Raw genomic sequence first — 16777 nt, forward strand, 5'->3', positions numbered from 1 at the left:
TAGTAAAAAATCTGAAATAGTTCAATTAGCCAGTATTCTTACTCTCTTTTAGTTTACTATGTATAATGATCTAACTTTTCCATTACAATGTATTGCAGCAAGTAATAAAATAGGAAAATAATCAGTATTGTATTAAATCTCCATTTGACTGACCAATTTTAGAAGTCTTGGGTAAGATTTTGATCAATATGCCCAGGGAAATCATTGGCTCTCAACTGCTGAGTACTGATTAATGTAAAAGGATGCCAAGGACTTTAAATATTGTATTCAATTAGCATTAGGAATATAGGAATTGATAATCATTTCCAGAATAATTACCCAAAATCATATAATGTATGTTAGTCTGGCAACCTTTTATAGACCATTATACAATGAAAATTAGATATTGCAGAAGGAAATATGAGAAAACAAAAATAATTTGTTTTTAGGAAATCAAATAAATGAGAACAGTTATATTCTTTATTGAAACTATGAGCACATAAGGACAAGTAAGAATTTAGAAAATCTGAATTTACTAAGCAGATTTCTTATGGGTGATTGCTTTAATTATAAATTAATTTCCTTATTAAAAGAGAGGTCCTTTTTATATATAAAATTGCTTAGTACATTAAATGATTGCCTAAACATTGCTATTATTTGACCAAGTGAATATGAAGAAGAAAAAGCTTAAATTATTGCCCTTATAACAATAAATGTCTAATATTTATTCAGTGCTTCCTATGTGTTAGACAATTTATTTATGGGAAACACTTAACAGAACAATGAAATCAATTCCCACATTTTACAAATATGTACACTGAGGCTCAAAAATGCATCCCATTTTAAAGGACGTTTCTCTTTGATAGGAACAAAATTGAATCCAGTTTCTGGGAGTACTAAGCCATTTTTCTTTTCCTTCCACTAGACTGTTTTTGAATTTTAAGGTGTTGATAATCATTGCTAATTGATTATTAATCAAAAATGAAGACAGTGCAATATTAATTTCATTAAGTGAAGGAATTCCAGTTGTCTAGTGATTTTTCTTTCTTCATAGATAGGGTGTGTTCTTAAATGGCAATAATTACTTTCAAATATATGGAAAAATAATTGTTCACAATAAATATAAGATAAATAGGTAAGCATATATTTTCAACTTTGAAATAAAACTGTATATTTTCAGGCTTTGTGGGATGGACTAAGCTGGGAAAAAAGAAAAGGAAGAAGAAAAGAATATGATATAAGTATTACATTTTCAGAGATACGATATTCCTTAAAAAATGTGTGGGGACATTATATTCAAAGAAAAGTAACATTTCCTTCCACAAACTGAGATTTGTGTGTGTCATTCATTCATATACATCATTTACAAACACAAATGTCACTTATCATATTTCTTGAAACACAATTGGTAAGCAAATACCTCATTTATTATTATCCCAATTTTCTTACCACAGATTTTTGAAAATAATTTGTACAAATTACTTGAAGTTTATGGTTTTAGGTAAAATAAAATTAAAATTTTACACAGTAGGAAATTAAATATAATATCAACACATACATTAATCTTTGACTCTATGCAATTTCCTCCTACAGGATGTAGATCTCTGACAGCTCAAGCTTTTTTCTCAGACTAAATGTGCTCATGGTTTCATGCATTCAGCATGACGCTGAAGGTTCTGTGAAGTTTATGACACTGTATTCAGACAGACAATAGCACCACTCTTGTTAATCTGATGGGAACAAAATCTCAGATAAACAAGGTTAAAAATAGATACTTTTGATTCTTACTGTTCTTATTTCTCAAGAAAATCAGAAAAATAATCTAGGATTTTTGTGTGTTCAGCTTTAAGCTGCCCATGAGTATTACACTTTAAGAAACATCGTCAAGAGCACTGTTCTGTGTGTTGCTAGGAGAGCCTGTGAATAACAACGACTTCCACTCCCCTAGCCCATAGCTTGTGGGAAGTTCTGTATTAAGCATTTAGGCATGCATATCTCAATTCTTATTTATGACACAACTGTGATGCCCATTTCAAAGAGAAATAAATAAATTTAGAGAGGCTAAGGGACTTGCTTAAAATCACACAACTACACAACACAATTGGAATACAAACCTAGGTTGTCTGACCCTGAGTGCTACATTAAAGCATTACGCTACATCCAGACTCACGCCTAAACAGTTTTCCAGATTTTATATCATAATACTCAAACTTATTGATCTCCTTGAATTCTCACAACAAACTTGAGCGGGAAATGGTATTGCCCTTATTTCACGGGCAGAGGAGAGACCTGGAAGTCTAAGCATCGCACACAGACTGAAGGCAAAGTAAGAGCTCAAATCCACGTACCTGCCCGCCAACCTGTGCCCCTCGCCGCTGCACAGATCAATTCATTTCCCAGCACCCAGCCGGCTACCATGTGCTTGAACATCTGCCTTTCTGCTATTTCCTGTCCTAAACACTTTACCCTGCACACATTGTTGGAACAATTGAGAGAGGAAGCCCACAGAGCAGCAAGGTTTTGGATCACCCTTTTTATCACTGCTCCTCAGGCTTGGCTATTCATCCTCAGAACCCAGAAAGGTTTTACAAATGATTATACCCAGGCCACACAATTCGACCAGCATGCCTGGACATGGAGCTGGGCACCGGTGTTAACTAAAGCCTCCAGGGCATCTAGAGTTCAGAACCGCTGGTCTATCAGCTTCAGTCCCTGAGGCTGGCCGGGCTGTGGGTAAATCGTGAGAAAGCAAACTGCGCTCAGTCAGGGTCTCCGTGAGGTTCGGAAAATCCCGGAGCTGGGCTAGCACATTTGTTCTGCTTGGGCAAGGGCCTTGCCAAAAGAGAGTGGAATTGTCTTTTCTAAATTCACTAAAGAGTCCGGAGTTGTCACATTTGATTGATCCCTCTTTAATTAACCTGGAAATGCAGAAAGCGAACTAACCTGACATTCAAAATGAGGATATAAGAAATTTTCAGGAGCCAGCCCCGTGGCGAAGCAGTTAAGTTTGCACGTTCCACTTTGGTGGCCCGGGGTTCGTGGGTTTAGATCCCTGGTGCAGACGTATGCACTACTTGGTAAGCCATGCTGTGGCAGGCGTCCCACATATAAAGCAGAGGAAGATGGGCATGGATGATAGCTCAGTGCCAGTCTTCCTCAGGAAAAAAAAGAGGAGGATTGGCAGCAGATGTTAGCTAAGGGCTAATCTTCCTCCAAAAAAAAAAAAAAAGAAATTTTCAAGGGTTTTGAAGATTGAGGCTAATAACCAAAACCATCAAGTTTCTTTCTGCCAACCCCACCCCTATTTCCACCCACATTACTCTTACAGGAGACGGTCATACTTTGCAAGGCTGTGGTCTTGTTGTCAAAATGAGCTGCTCTACATGAGCTCCCTTCTGTCTAATTTCTTATGGTCAACATCTTTGATATCCCTTGGAACATGAGGTAGGAAAGTTACTACTAGAATAATACTCTAAAATGTTATTTGAGTATTATTAATTTAATTCTGGGTGATAAAAAAGAAAATGTCAAGGTTCTCCACTTAAGGAAATTGCCAGTTGAAATGCAAATAAAATGTGCATAACATACAATTAAAAATGACTAAACAGTTATAAAAACATGACAGTGCGGAGTGGGTTTGGAGCAATCATCTAGTCAGTACCTGGTACCTTTCTCCTGAAAATCTAGTTATACAAATGATAAGTAATACATTTTTTTGTTAATTCTTTTACAATATGCTATGTCATCTCTCAATCACTTAATAGTCAAAGTTCAAAAATGTAGATTATACTTAAATAAGGCCTAAAAAGATGCCACAGTGTTTGAAGTCAAAGTGGTAGTTCTTTTTATTTAAAGCAATTTTTAATACAGTTAATATGTTGATCGTAGAACACGTAATGTAAGTTAAGAGATGGAATGGGCAAAATAAGAACCTGGAAATTACATGAGGATATTTTGAAAATGAATTACAAATCAATCCATGTGCTTATGCTATTTTTAAAAATATTTTTTAATAGAGCAATTTCTTACAGAATTATAAAACAACAAATTGATATATGAAATAAGGCATTAATGTTTATTTCAAAGACAGATTTTTCTAAGCTGGGCCCTAACCGTGACTCCTCTTCATTGTTTTTTACATATTCTAATTTTTGAGGAATCACATTAATTATGTTTTATTTTTCTGGGGACATTTCATTCTCTGTTCATAGAGCTTCCATCCATTTCCAACTGAGCGAGTGCGCAAGAACTCGCATGCATGTACTACATGTGAAAACAGGCTCACACAGAAAGGTATCCACAGACAAATGGATAATTTTACTAATTTTGCTTACTGTGTTAGAGGGTCCTCAAGACTACCCTCACATTTGATGGTTCCCTAGGTGGACTCGTAGACTCAGCACATAGTCGTACTCGTAGTTATGATTTGTTACAGTGACCGGACACAAACCAGAATCAGCAAATGGAAGAGGCACCTGGGGTGAAGTCGGGGGAAGCCAGGTGCAAGTCAGGGGCCTCCCAGGGCCTCTCCCAATGGAGTCACACAAGGTGAGTTTAATCCCTCAGCAATGAGGGGGGACAACACAAGACTCAGCCCCCAGGATTTTTACGGGGGGCTGGTGGCATAGGCACCCTCTGTCTAGCATGTGCCCAAATCCCAGACTCTCAGAAAGAAAGCAGTTTCAGCATAAGACATATTATTTGCATAAAAACTTTAGGCACAGTGAGGCATCCTTATCCAGGAATGGTGGGAACTCTCCTGGAATCCAAGTTCCCGGACACCAGCCGAGGGATGACTTTGTAAGCAGGGCTTTCTGAAGAGCCCATCTCAGGTCTGCTGTCTTAACATTTTGTGCAGGTCCCTTTGAGTTTTGGTCTTGTTTTACCTGTGACTTAAGATCAATTCACACAGATACTCATATTTAGCTATTACAGATACACTAGTCAACATAAGGGTGGAGAAACAATAGGGATGTCCTCATATCACTTTAAAGAATTTCTTAATGTAGTACTCCAGAGAACATTTATTGTTTTTTGTGGGGTTTTTTGGTAATTAGCAAAATATGGTATTAAAATTTTGCTTCACACAACACTAATTACTGAGTTTTTCCCAAAAGCAAGTCTTCTACTCAAAAGTATTCCAGGGGCTGGTCCCATGACTTACTGGTTAAGTTAAGGGTGTTCCACTTTGGTGGCCTGGATTTGGTTCCCAGGTGCAGACCTACACCACTCGCCATGCCGTGGCAGTGACCCACATACAAAATAGAGCAAGATCGATACGGATGTTAGCATAGGGCAAATCTTCGTCAGCAGAAAAAACACAAAAAGTAATTCAGCTGTATTGGTAATACTCTCCACATTTAAGAATAATCCTTTCTCTGTATATATTTGCAAGAACTATTTAAATGGTCCAATTCAAATGTGATAACTCTATTCAAGGACTTTTGTGAAAAAAAGTAGTGATATATGTTGTGGATAACGGCTAAATTTATAAAAAATTTTCATCACTCATAGGATAAAGCAGCTAGAATGTCTGCATAAATGAATTTTTGAAGTACTGATTTACTTGTTATTTACTTATGTGGCATATCATTATGGAGTATTAGCAGGTCAAGATCCCAAATTATGCATATGAAACTGACTTCATGATCTTCATGTAAATGTCTCCTCAGAAGGGGAGTTTATTTTTTTGCCTTGACCTTTAAATTCAGGATATCTTTGATTATAATTATTCTCATCATGAGATTGAAGTTGAGGTGGTACTTAAAAATTCAACATTAATTTCTCCAGCAATGTTAAATTTTAGCAAATCATTCTTTTGTCCCTAAACAAGGCTCTAAGTATTCCCATGAATGAAGCATGGACAATGAGCATTAAGCTCATTAAGAACATATGTATTTCCTTCAGAAAAATTAAAGCTAACTGTGTAACATTCAAAGCACAAAATCTCATCGGTTAAACACAACAGTACTTATTTCATACTTACACAAAGTCCCACATGGGTCTGCTAACTTTCACAGATATTTGGGTTATCTTCTTCTTAAAATTCATTGTCGCTTCATCCTGAGACCTCTTGCAAGCACTGCCTAAAGAGAAAAGAGAGATAGTGGAAGCACACTGGATTTTTAATCCCTCAGCCCCAAAATGACTCCAACACCATGCACGAGGCATTGCCCAAACTGGTCACGTGGTTGAAACCTGACTTCAAGGGAGGCTGGGGAAATGTAAGGAAAAAAATGGAGTCTTTGGTAAGCATGCTCTTTCCTATAGCTGTGCATAATTTCCCTTTTCTTTTTTCAAATGTTGAGCAAAAACTCCCTTTTATCTTTTTCAGATCACTTATGTTTTGAGGTTTTCATTCAACAGGGACCTAGGAGGAAACACAGACGAGGAAACAGACAATTACCCAGCCCATTGGGGTGATTGTTGGGATAGTTTTAATAGCATGCGTCCAAATAGAGGCAACTGGATTGCCCACAGAGAAAACGTCATTTAGAATAAAATCCCATAAAAATGTTTGCTGTCTTCTGCATTGATGCTTTGCCCTGAGATATCGTTGGCCCACACCGCAGCCCGGTCATGTAGCTCCTGCTGGTCTCCACAGCACCAGCACTCTGTTACTTATGCAGGAACAAGCGAAAAGTGGGGGCTGGGGAGTGCCTTCACTTTAGCCTTCAAAGTGATCTTGAAATTATGCAGAGAACCAGGCTGTTTGTATGATTCCAGGAGAATCTCCATATAATTAAAAATAACAGCGCATAACATAATTTTCCAACCTTATTTCTCTCTCCTCTCCTAAGTGAAATCTATTTTCTGTCCAGACAGGTTTTCCAGATGCACCAGAAACAGACTATGGTCTCTGTTATATCCATATTTTGCCCAAACCACTCTATTGCCCCGGAATTTGCTTTCTCTTCCTTTCCTATCCAAATTTTAGTTTTCTTTAAGATGAAATTCAAATCCCATATTCTCACATACGGTTTCCTTACTGTGCAATTTTTCTCACCTCTCATGACTTCTAAATATCACCTCTTGAATTTCTTTCCAGGCTAAACTCTATTTTCTCCATATCAGATCACATACTTTTTAAAATAGAGTATGAGAGAATTATGTATAATAACGCCTCACTAGTTATTAAATAAATATTCATTTTAAAAATTCAGCTATATATTTCAAACACTGTCTAATCTAGATCCAACTTTAGATTTTGGTTCAATATTCATATTACACTTTTGTCTGTCCCTGTGTAGAAAACCTTAAAGTAAATAAGTATTTCTATAATCGAGTATTTTAGTAGTAATATTTTGATACAAGGCTATCGATGCTATTTCACTGACATATTAACTACTCTTTGAAGAGTTCTATGTATTTACCAATCAATTATCAGCTTTTGCCGTGGTCAGCATCATCCACCACACACAAAGTTATAAATCTTAGGGAAGAATAGAAAATCAGTATTTTTAGTGAAGTAAAAGATTATAAAGTACTACAAAAGAATTAAAAATATATGTGATATGCAAAATTCAAAAAAAATTTAATTGAAATGCAAAGAAAGTTGACATTTTGGTTTACAGATGGAGTTTTAGGCAATGATGAATTATTAACTCAAGAGCAAATGACACATCAGTCTCCATACTTTAAATGGTTTGATAACCATTTTAAACTCTCATTCACACCTTTCAAGATGAAGCATGATGTTGAACTTGTCATATAATTCAGAATGGGAATGGGGCTTAGAAAATAGAGAAGAAGAGAAGATCATGTTTTTATTCTTCATTTATGCTCAACTTTTGCAATCTGTGGTGCATTTATAAGTAATTTTCTACATTTATAGCACTGTGTTAAGCTACAAAAACAGAAACCAGTTTAAGAGGCAAAGAGTTTATTTGGGATCTAAGACTGCAATTCAGAGAGTACAGATTCAGATAGAAACCTAAATAATGTCCCGTTTACAGGAGAGCGGCTTAAGGTTTTTACAGAAAAAGGGAGGATGAGGTGAGTTGTGTTAAAGAAGAGTTCACTGGTGCTAGCTGAGGTAAGGCTCTGTTTGTCCTTCACGGGTTGGCGTGAGATTTGGTCATCAGGCAAAAAGCGAGACTTGTACTTCATTCATTGGTTGAGATTCAGTCATCAACAAAGTGCAGTTTCACCAGTCCTTACAAACAGGATAGTCTTGTCCTTACTGTCTTCTTGGAATGTTGGTGACTTGGTCCAGTTTGGAAGATTAATAAAAACCAAGACATGCAAGGCAATTCCTCTGAAATGGCTGCTCTGGCTCTATTTTAATATGGCCCCGCTCATGTTGTGTTTCACAATTGTATCATTTTTAAATATTCTAATCTTTATTATTTTAATTACATTCATTTTAGAAAGAATAGCTTGTCCATCTCTGCAGTAGTGAAGAATGCACGTGGAGACACTCTTCTCAAAACATATTTCAACAGAGCATGCCAACGCTTATCCACACTCAGTCAGGGGGAACCTTAGCCTTCCATTTAGTTAATACGGGCCTGAGACACGATGGGCAGCAATGGTACCTTCCAACGAATAGATAGAACTTTTCCCTCTTTCCTAATCCTTTTCTCATTTCGAGTTACAATACAACTTAAATATCTTGCTTGGTCTTGAAAAATGTGAATAAAAAGGAGTATGAAATGGCTATCAAACCATTGAACTGTCTGAAGATTGATGAGCTATTTGTCCTTGAATTAATAATTCACCATTGCCTAACTTCCGCCTATAGACTAAAATGCCAACTTTCTTTGCATTTCATTCAATTCAGATGAAAAGATGCATATGGCAAAGTCTTTAAGGCTGTCTCTTTTCCTTTTGTAGGGGTTAAGAACAGATGATGAGGTGAAAGCATTAACGAAACTTGACATTGATCTGAACCATTCGGAGACTTGGTCTGTTGGCAATCTTGGATTTGTAGAGACCGGAAGCCATCAGCTCTAGATGCATGAAGAGATTTAGGTGAGCACAGGAGATGGGTCATTTGAATCATGTATCAGTTATGCCTACTGAGCAACTTCCACTGAGTTACATTCATTTTGGTTGGTTCTGCTATTGCATATTTTATTCTAGGCCAGAGCTGACTCAGGCCCACAAATAGGAGCTTCATGCACATAGCGATTCCTCCAAGTAAGCTGCCTTCTAATCTTCTAAACTTTAATTTCTCCTCTTTCTTGCTTTTTTTTTAACCAACAAAAAGATAAAAGGCTGAGCATATATGGAGTTCAACAGAGCTAACTGAATTAGATCGTCAGGACTTGAGCTGTTCTGTACAAATAACTGGTATAGACTGAACACGCTGACAGCTGTTTTCCGGGATGTAAATCATCGTGGATGGAGAGATTCCACACAGCATATGGTTACTTGCTTCCAGTAGAGATCGGTTGATTTATGAGTTTATCAAAAAGACTTAACTAAGAAAATATAGTGGGCAATGTTTATGAAACATTTAATGAAATAAGAACCACCAAATTCTTTATATTAGGAGCTTTATATTACAAAATTTTTCAGTGAAAGTATAATATGTTACATTTACTGAATGTCTAGTCAATCTACTAGGCTCTGGGGATACAGAGTGACAAGTCATGTTTCCTTCCTCCAGGCAGCAAAGTTTAGTAACGTCAGTGAAGGTTGAATGTGTGGCCTCTAGAGAAGAAGGCTTGGGTTGAATCTCTCCACTGTCCCCCAAGGGCTGCCACTTACTGGCTCTGTGATCTTGGGCAAGTTACTTAAAATTTTAACACCTCATTTTCCTTATCTGAAATACAAACACCTACCTCTGGAGCTGTTGTCTGGAGTAGATGTGTTGCTAGCTGCAACATGTCCCGAGCAGTGCTGACTTGCACTATCATTTCAGATGAAGTCTGATATACTCACAGCTTGGGCAGCTGCACCATTCTACCACCATGTGCCCTAACTGCCCCCTTAGAAGCTTTTTATCCAAAACTGCATTTAAAATTGGTTATCAATTTATAAGAAGTTCTGATTACACAGACTAGTTGCACTTATAAATGAATATCTTCTGTGGTCATTTGAAAATAATATTAAATATTTAATAATAAACAAGGATGACCGATAGAATTATTTAAATAACAGAGGGGGAAAATGTAATTCTGACACAGTCATACTTAGCTGATCAGATTTAGCTTTTATGATGTACAACTAAGTTGGTTGGATTATCTACTCAGCTGCTACAATCAAGTGGCCCAAAAAACCATGCCACAAAAAAGAAAGAGTTGTATTTACTCAAAAGAAATGAAAAATGTATGTCCACACAAAGATTTGCAGTAAAAGGTTTATAAAAACTTTACACATAATAACCCAAAACTGGAAGCAACGCAAATGTCCATCAACGGTTGAATAAACAAACAATCCATACGACTGAGCACAAAAATTCTAGTACCAATTTCAATTCATGGGACTGTTTTTCCATACCATCAAGCAATTCTCAGACACCAGCTGAGCGGCCTACAATTTAACTCAATTCTGACACTATCTACCCAGAGATAGCATCAGAGTCCACAGGTCAAGGGCTCAGTCCCACAAGACTGCCCCCTACTTCAGATGCCAATTGCAAGTCTAGGTTGTCTCCTGGGCTTCTGACAGACAGGCTATAGATTGGAGGTTCCAGCAATCCCCTCCTTGTGTTTGATTAATTTTCTAGAGTGGCTCACAGAACTCAAGAGAAACAATTTTCTCACTAGATTACTGGTTTATTACAAATGGATATAACTCAGGAACAGCAAGATGGAAAAGATGCATAGGGCAAGGTATGGGGAAAGAGCTTGGAGCTTCCATGCCCTCTCCAGGTGTGCCACTCCCCCAGCACCGCCACGTGCTCACCAACCAGGAAGGTCTCCCAACCTTGTCCATTTGGGCTTTTATGCAGCGTTTGTTACGTAGTCATGGTTGATTAAATCACTGGTTATTGGCAGCTGATTCGACCTCCAGCCCCTCTCCCTTCCCCAGAGGTCAGGAGGGTGGGACTGAAAGATCTAATCTTCTAATCACATGGTCTTAAAATATGGTGCCAAAATCACCTCATTAATATAACAAAAGACAACCTTGTTGCTCTCATCACTTAGGAAATTCCAAGTGTTTTAGGAGTGGTGACCCAGGAACTGTGGAAGAAAACTAAATATATATTTCTTATTATAAATCACAATTTCACAACTAGTACTCAGCAATAAAGAGGAGCCAACTACTGATGCATGAAACAACATGGATGAAACTCAAAATCATTATGCTGCATAAAAGAAGCCAGTCACCATATAGGGTACATATAGTGTATACATATGTGCATCATGCATACCACAGGATTCTATTTATATGAAATGGACACTAATCTATAATAGCAGAAAGCAAAACAGTGGTTGCCTATAGCTAGGGGCAGAGAGCAGGGAAGACTACAAAGGGGCATGAGGAATCTTTTGGGGGTGATGGAAATATTCTGCATCTTGATCACAGTGGTGGTTTGGTGATTGAAACAACCGTGAAAACTCATTGAATTGAATTCTGTAAGTAGCTGTTCTCTTTGCTTAGTGCACCTTTCCTTCTCTCCTAGTTACAAGTGACAGTTTGCCATTGCAGGCAGCACAGTGTCCTTTGCATTTACATGCCTCTCTTCCCGGTGAGACTCTGAGCAAGAATAGGGGCTATTGATCTTTCTACACTGATGTTTAATCCAGTGACTTATAGCATAATGTTTGAATAGTACTCATTAAAGCAAACTAGATATTCAGGGATAAACAAGGCAAAACTCCTGCCCTTGAGGAACTCAGAGACTGAAGGGAGACATGGCTAATACAGTCTGGGTTAATATAGCACTCAGCCTGGGTGGTGAATGAGAGCAGAGAGGAGTGATTCTTCAAGGTCGAGCTCAAATTCCACTTCATTCTGGAAAGCTTCACTGAGTCTCATAGGGAATTTCTTTCTCTCCTTTCAATTTTTATAGCACTTATAGATTATAGCATATATTTGGTTCTAATGAGATAGTGCAAGTAATGTCATTTTCGTGTGTGCATGACTTATCCTCTGCACAAATGGGAGTTCATGATGAGCTGAGAGCTTCTTTACAGTTCTTTCTATCTCCAGAAGAGCATCCTGCATTTAAGTGGAGTCCAGTAGCCATTTCTTACTGATGTCTATGTTTCTTGATGACAATAATGATGACTCATTTTACTAAATAGGCTTTTATATATTTGAAAGGCTAATCTGCCAAAATGCATTATAAATAGCATGATATATAAAAAGATATATGTGGCTTAAGGTCAGAGTAATTACACTGTGATTAACCCTCCTGTCTAAATTTAAGATGACTGTGAAAATCTCCTAAAGGAGCCTGGCATTTGAATAAGCTTTTGTGGTATAACTATGCTTAAGCAAATATTTTATGTAAGTTTGCAGCAGAGGAACTATATTTAGTCACGGGTCTATGATAAAAATACCAAGACTCCTGCATTAATTTTGAAATGCAAATTAAAATTAACTATCATTTTATAAATAAAATTTAATATGAATTATACATCATGTCAATTAAGTTCTGAACTCTTTTTGGTAAATTATAGCATTTTGAGAACAAAATACTTAATAGTAGCTCCTAATATTAGTTGATTTCAGTTGAGGTAGTGACTCTTATAAATAGTTGCACCTGTGAGAACAATTTCTGAAGGTTGCAAAAAGGCCCTTTGGGTTTCTGGAAATATAGCCTCAGTGAGCATGGTGGTTTTGAAACTACTATCTCAGCTTCCAACTCATCCTGGCATAGTTTGCTTTGTGACGCAAGGGCTGGCCTCTTCAAATCACATTTCTCCTTTGACAGATAAATGGGCTCCCTTCTTTGAGCCCCGAGCAAGCGTCCTAGGCAGAGAGGGCTCTCCTCAGACATGTGTATCCCAGCTCAAAGGGCCTGTCTTTCAAACTTCTAAATTCTAATAATCCCAATCCCTGTATTTTATTCTCTCAAACTTTTAAGAAGTAGCTGCTTCCTGCATTGCCACATGACGATATGCCAGTGTTGCCTTTTTGTTTTCTCAGATCTCAAAAGCTGGCTAACAATGATCTGCGTATTAAATTCTTCCTAAATTCTGTTAAAATAACTGGTGTGGTTTCAGTGTCCTAATTGGACCCTGACTGATACAACTAAGCAGGCATCCTGCAGATGAATGTAGTGTGTGTTACTTGGACTCTGCTGAAGCCTCATGGTTGCCAAGAAGGATGGCTCAATGGTAAAGAACTCAACATTACGGTCACTTAGACATGGGTTCAAATCCCTTTTCTTCCTGCTCTATGACTGGGAAAATTATTTAACTTCTTGCATTTCTTGCGGCTGTAGTTCCCTTCATGTGTAACAGATGTGTTTAATGATATGCAGATTGCAGATTAGTACAATAAACAAATGTACGTGAAAACTCTGAGCACACAAGCCTGGGAGATAGTAGGTTGTCCCATCATCCCTTCTGCAACAGGAAATTACTACTTCCTGAATATCCTTGCACTGTCCCTGTAATTTCTACAGGTAGCTACGGTGCCTCCATGCTAATAAGTTACAGGCTCAAGTCTGAACTCAGATAGATGCCGGAGCACCTGTCAGGAAGGCCTTCATTTCTGTGTTGCAAAGTCCTTAGGGATGTCTCCACATTCCTATTGTATTGTGGCCATGTAACGCATTCTTTTAACCATTGTGAGGTCCTTGGAGGCAGTCATGTGTCATTGGTACTGTATATCTGCCATTTTGTAATCACATTGATTTTATCACATTGGTTAACATTCACCCTAAATTAGCTGATATCCCCGGCCTTAAATTAAAAGCAGGTCCTTGACTGTAATGGGTCAGTTTAATTTGGGCCACATTCTCTGTTTGAAATGTTAGAAGGTGTTTAATTTGAGCTGCTAGATTGTACACAGCCTCTTTTCTGCCTTCAGCCTCAGCTAGGTCTTTACTAAGCTGGTAATAGCCAAAGCCCTTTATAACCCCTTGGGCCAAGACATTCCACCTACCTTTCCAGTGGGTTTACGGGAATAAAAGGTAACATTAAATCTGGATTTCATGTTGCTCATTCTTTAATAGTCTATTGCTCTGTGGGGCTAGAGGTAGGCAGAAGCAGATGCTGTCTATATCCTGTTGAACCCCTCAGCCATCAATATGCAGAAGTTTCAGTTAACATTGAACCATGCACAATGAAGCCTGCCTGTATTGGCTAAATAGTTTTTAAATATTTTATCTATTTAAAGTACACTTTTGATTAATTTCTTTTGAGGAAGATTAGCCCTGAGATAACATCTGCCACCAATCATCCTCCCTTTTTTTGCTGAGGAAGACTGACCCTGAGCTAACATCCGTGCCCATCTTCCTCTACTTTATGTGTGGGACGCCTGCCACAGCACGGCTTGACAAGTGGTGCATAGGTCCACATCGGGGATCCGAACTGGCGAACCCTTGGCTGCTGAAGCAGAACATGCGAACTTAACTGCTGTAGCACTGGGCTAGTCCCTTGATTAATTTTTAATTAATTTAAATTATACTAAATAATTTTTAAATGGGTCAAAAAGTCAAAACTGGCAAAAATCATGCATCTATGTATTTGTCTTAACTTGGCACTGTCCACATATCTATGTTGTGTGCTTTCTCTTAGATTATAAGATTCTGGATAGACTAGAGTAATTTACTTTAAAAATAAATAATCTTTAAATAAGAACTTGGCAAATTATTTTCCATGATGACTTTTCTAAAATTGAAATATGGCTACTTCTGGCATGTGATTCATATCTGCTTTGTAAGCCTGAATCTTTATGCTAGCTCATCCTAGAGTAAACATTAAAAAAGTAAACACTTTTCTGTGTCTGTAAACATCAATCAAACAACCAAAACAATTTATGTGTCATCAACTATGCACTCGGCTAGCAGTGCATATGCGTTACTGGAGGCAGAAGATAAAATTGAGCAGCGTAAACATGAAAACCTGCATAAATGAGTCATGTGAGTGACAAGCAATAGAGGGAAAGCACATGGTGGGCTGGGAGGTGAGTTAAACAGTTCTCTTATTCAGGAATGGGACAGCCTAAAGGTGGGTAAAGGATATGGCGCAGAGTATTGAGAGAAACACTGAACATGAAGAGGGAACACGAGAACCAGTGCGTAAGTAAGATATTCATACAACTAATGTGTATTGAACATCTTCTGTGGAGGAAATAGTGAATGGGTTGGGGAAAATCTTATAGATAAGTTCAGCCAGTTTGGTGCCTGTTTGCGGAGATCCTAAGAATCTGAATTTCCTCCTGTATGTCTTAAAATGCTTTGAGTTATGCTTTGAAATCATGAAAATGGGGCCTTATATTTGGGTTAACCCTCTTGATGAATTTGACATGAAAATTTACTGAAATAGTATAAATTTCAGATAATCATTTTCAGTGGTTGCGTATGTATGTTTTCTTAAGTAATCAATTTATTTTAAATAATTTCATCATACAATGTGTAGTTATTTTATTTATACGACTGATGAATCAATGAAAAGCAATAGGCTATATTGGAGTATATGAGAAAGCCATTTGGTTTAAAACTAATTTGGCCTGACCTTGATTTTCCACAAAGGCCTGACGTGGCCTGTTGAGCATGTACTGTACATCTGCTTTAAACATTTACAATGTCCCAAAGGCAAGAACGATACCCTTAAAGATAGGGAAGTAGCTTCCCCCCATATTGTCATTTCCTTAAGGATAAGCATCTCTTCTAGAAACTAAGGATTAATTACTGACCTGCTGTGCTCACCTTGTGACCACTGACCTGCTGTGCTAGCAAAGCAACTATGTGACTGTTGTGAAAGAGACATTCCTGTCATATGTGATGTATGCTCTTTGTTCCAAGACAGTATATAATTTCTCTGCACACCCCACTTCTTTCGTGCCCATTCTTCCTTGGGGAAGGAAGCCCCAGGGCTCTAGTCCTCAGATCTGACTCATAATAAACTCACCCCAGTTTTGATTTTTAGATTGGTTATGGGTTATTTGCATCAACACAACAAATTTATGTCATGTGTCTAGTGCATATATTATCAAAGTGTTGCTTTATCCAGACATTCTAAGAGAAAATCAAGCTCTAAAATATTATTTGTAAGTTTATAACTTTGAACACCTACAGGTTTATCTAGGAAAATTTATAGACTTTTAAAACTGGGAAAAAAAAAATCACCTAGCTTAATATAATGTATATTTAATATGTATTCCTTTTTCTAGTTATTTTCTTTAAAACAGATTTAAATGAAATTTTGTGATATTCTTTCAGTAAAATTCCTACCAGGAGAAAACACGTCTTTCTGATCTAAATGACCGTTAATATCCATTTAAAATGTACTCATAAACAGGGGCCAGCCCTGTGGTCAAATGGTTAAGTTCACATGCTCTGCTTTGGCAGCCCAGGGTTCGCCAGTTTGGATCCTGGGCACAGACCTATGCACTGCTCATCAAGCCATGCTGTGGTGGCATCCCACGTAGAAGAACTAGAATGACTTACAACTAGGATATACAACTATGTACTTGGGCTTTGGGGAAAAAAAACTATGTATATACTTACTAATCATTTACGAGAATAAAGAATATACATAGAATGGTAAGCTTTGTCAGTAATAAACACGTTTTGAAAATATCTTAGACCCATAAATAATTTATGGAATTATATAATTTTAGTGTGAGAAGTGACCTTTGGGTTTTTTTAACTTTGCCGTTTCAGCAATATGGTATTTTTCTGGGAACTCACACTTCCAAATTCTGTATACTTTAAAGTCATTATTTT

Source organism: Equus caballus, chromosome 8 (genome assembly GCF_041296265.1).
Source record: "Equus caballus isolate H_3958 breed thoroughbred chromosome 8, TB-T2T, whole genome shotgun sequence".
Taxonomy (NCBI): Eukaryota; Metazoa; Chordata; class Mammalia; order Perissodactyla; family Equidae; genus Equus; species Equus caballus.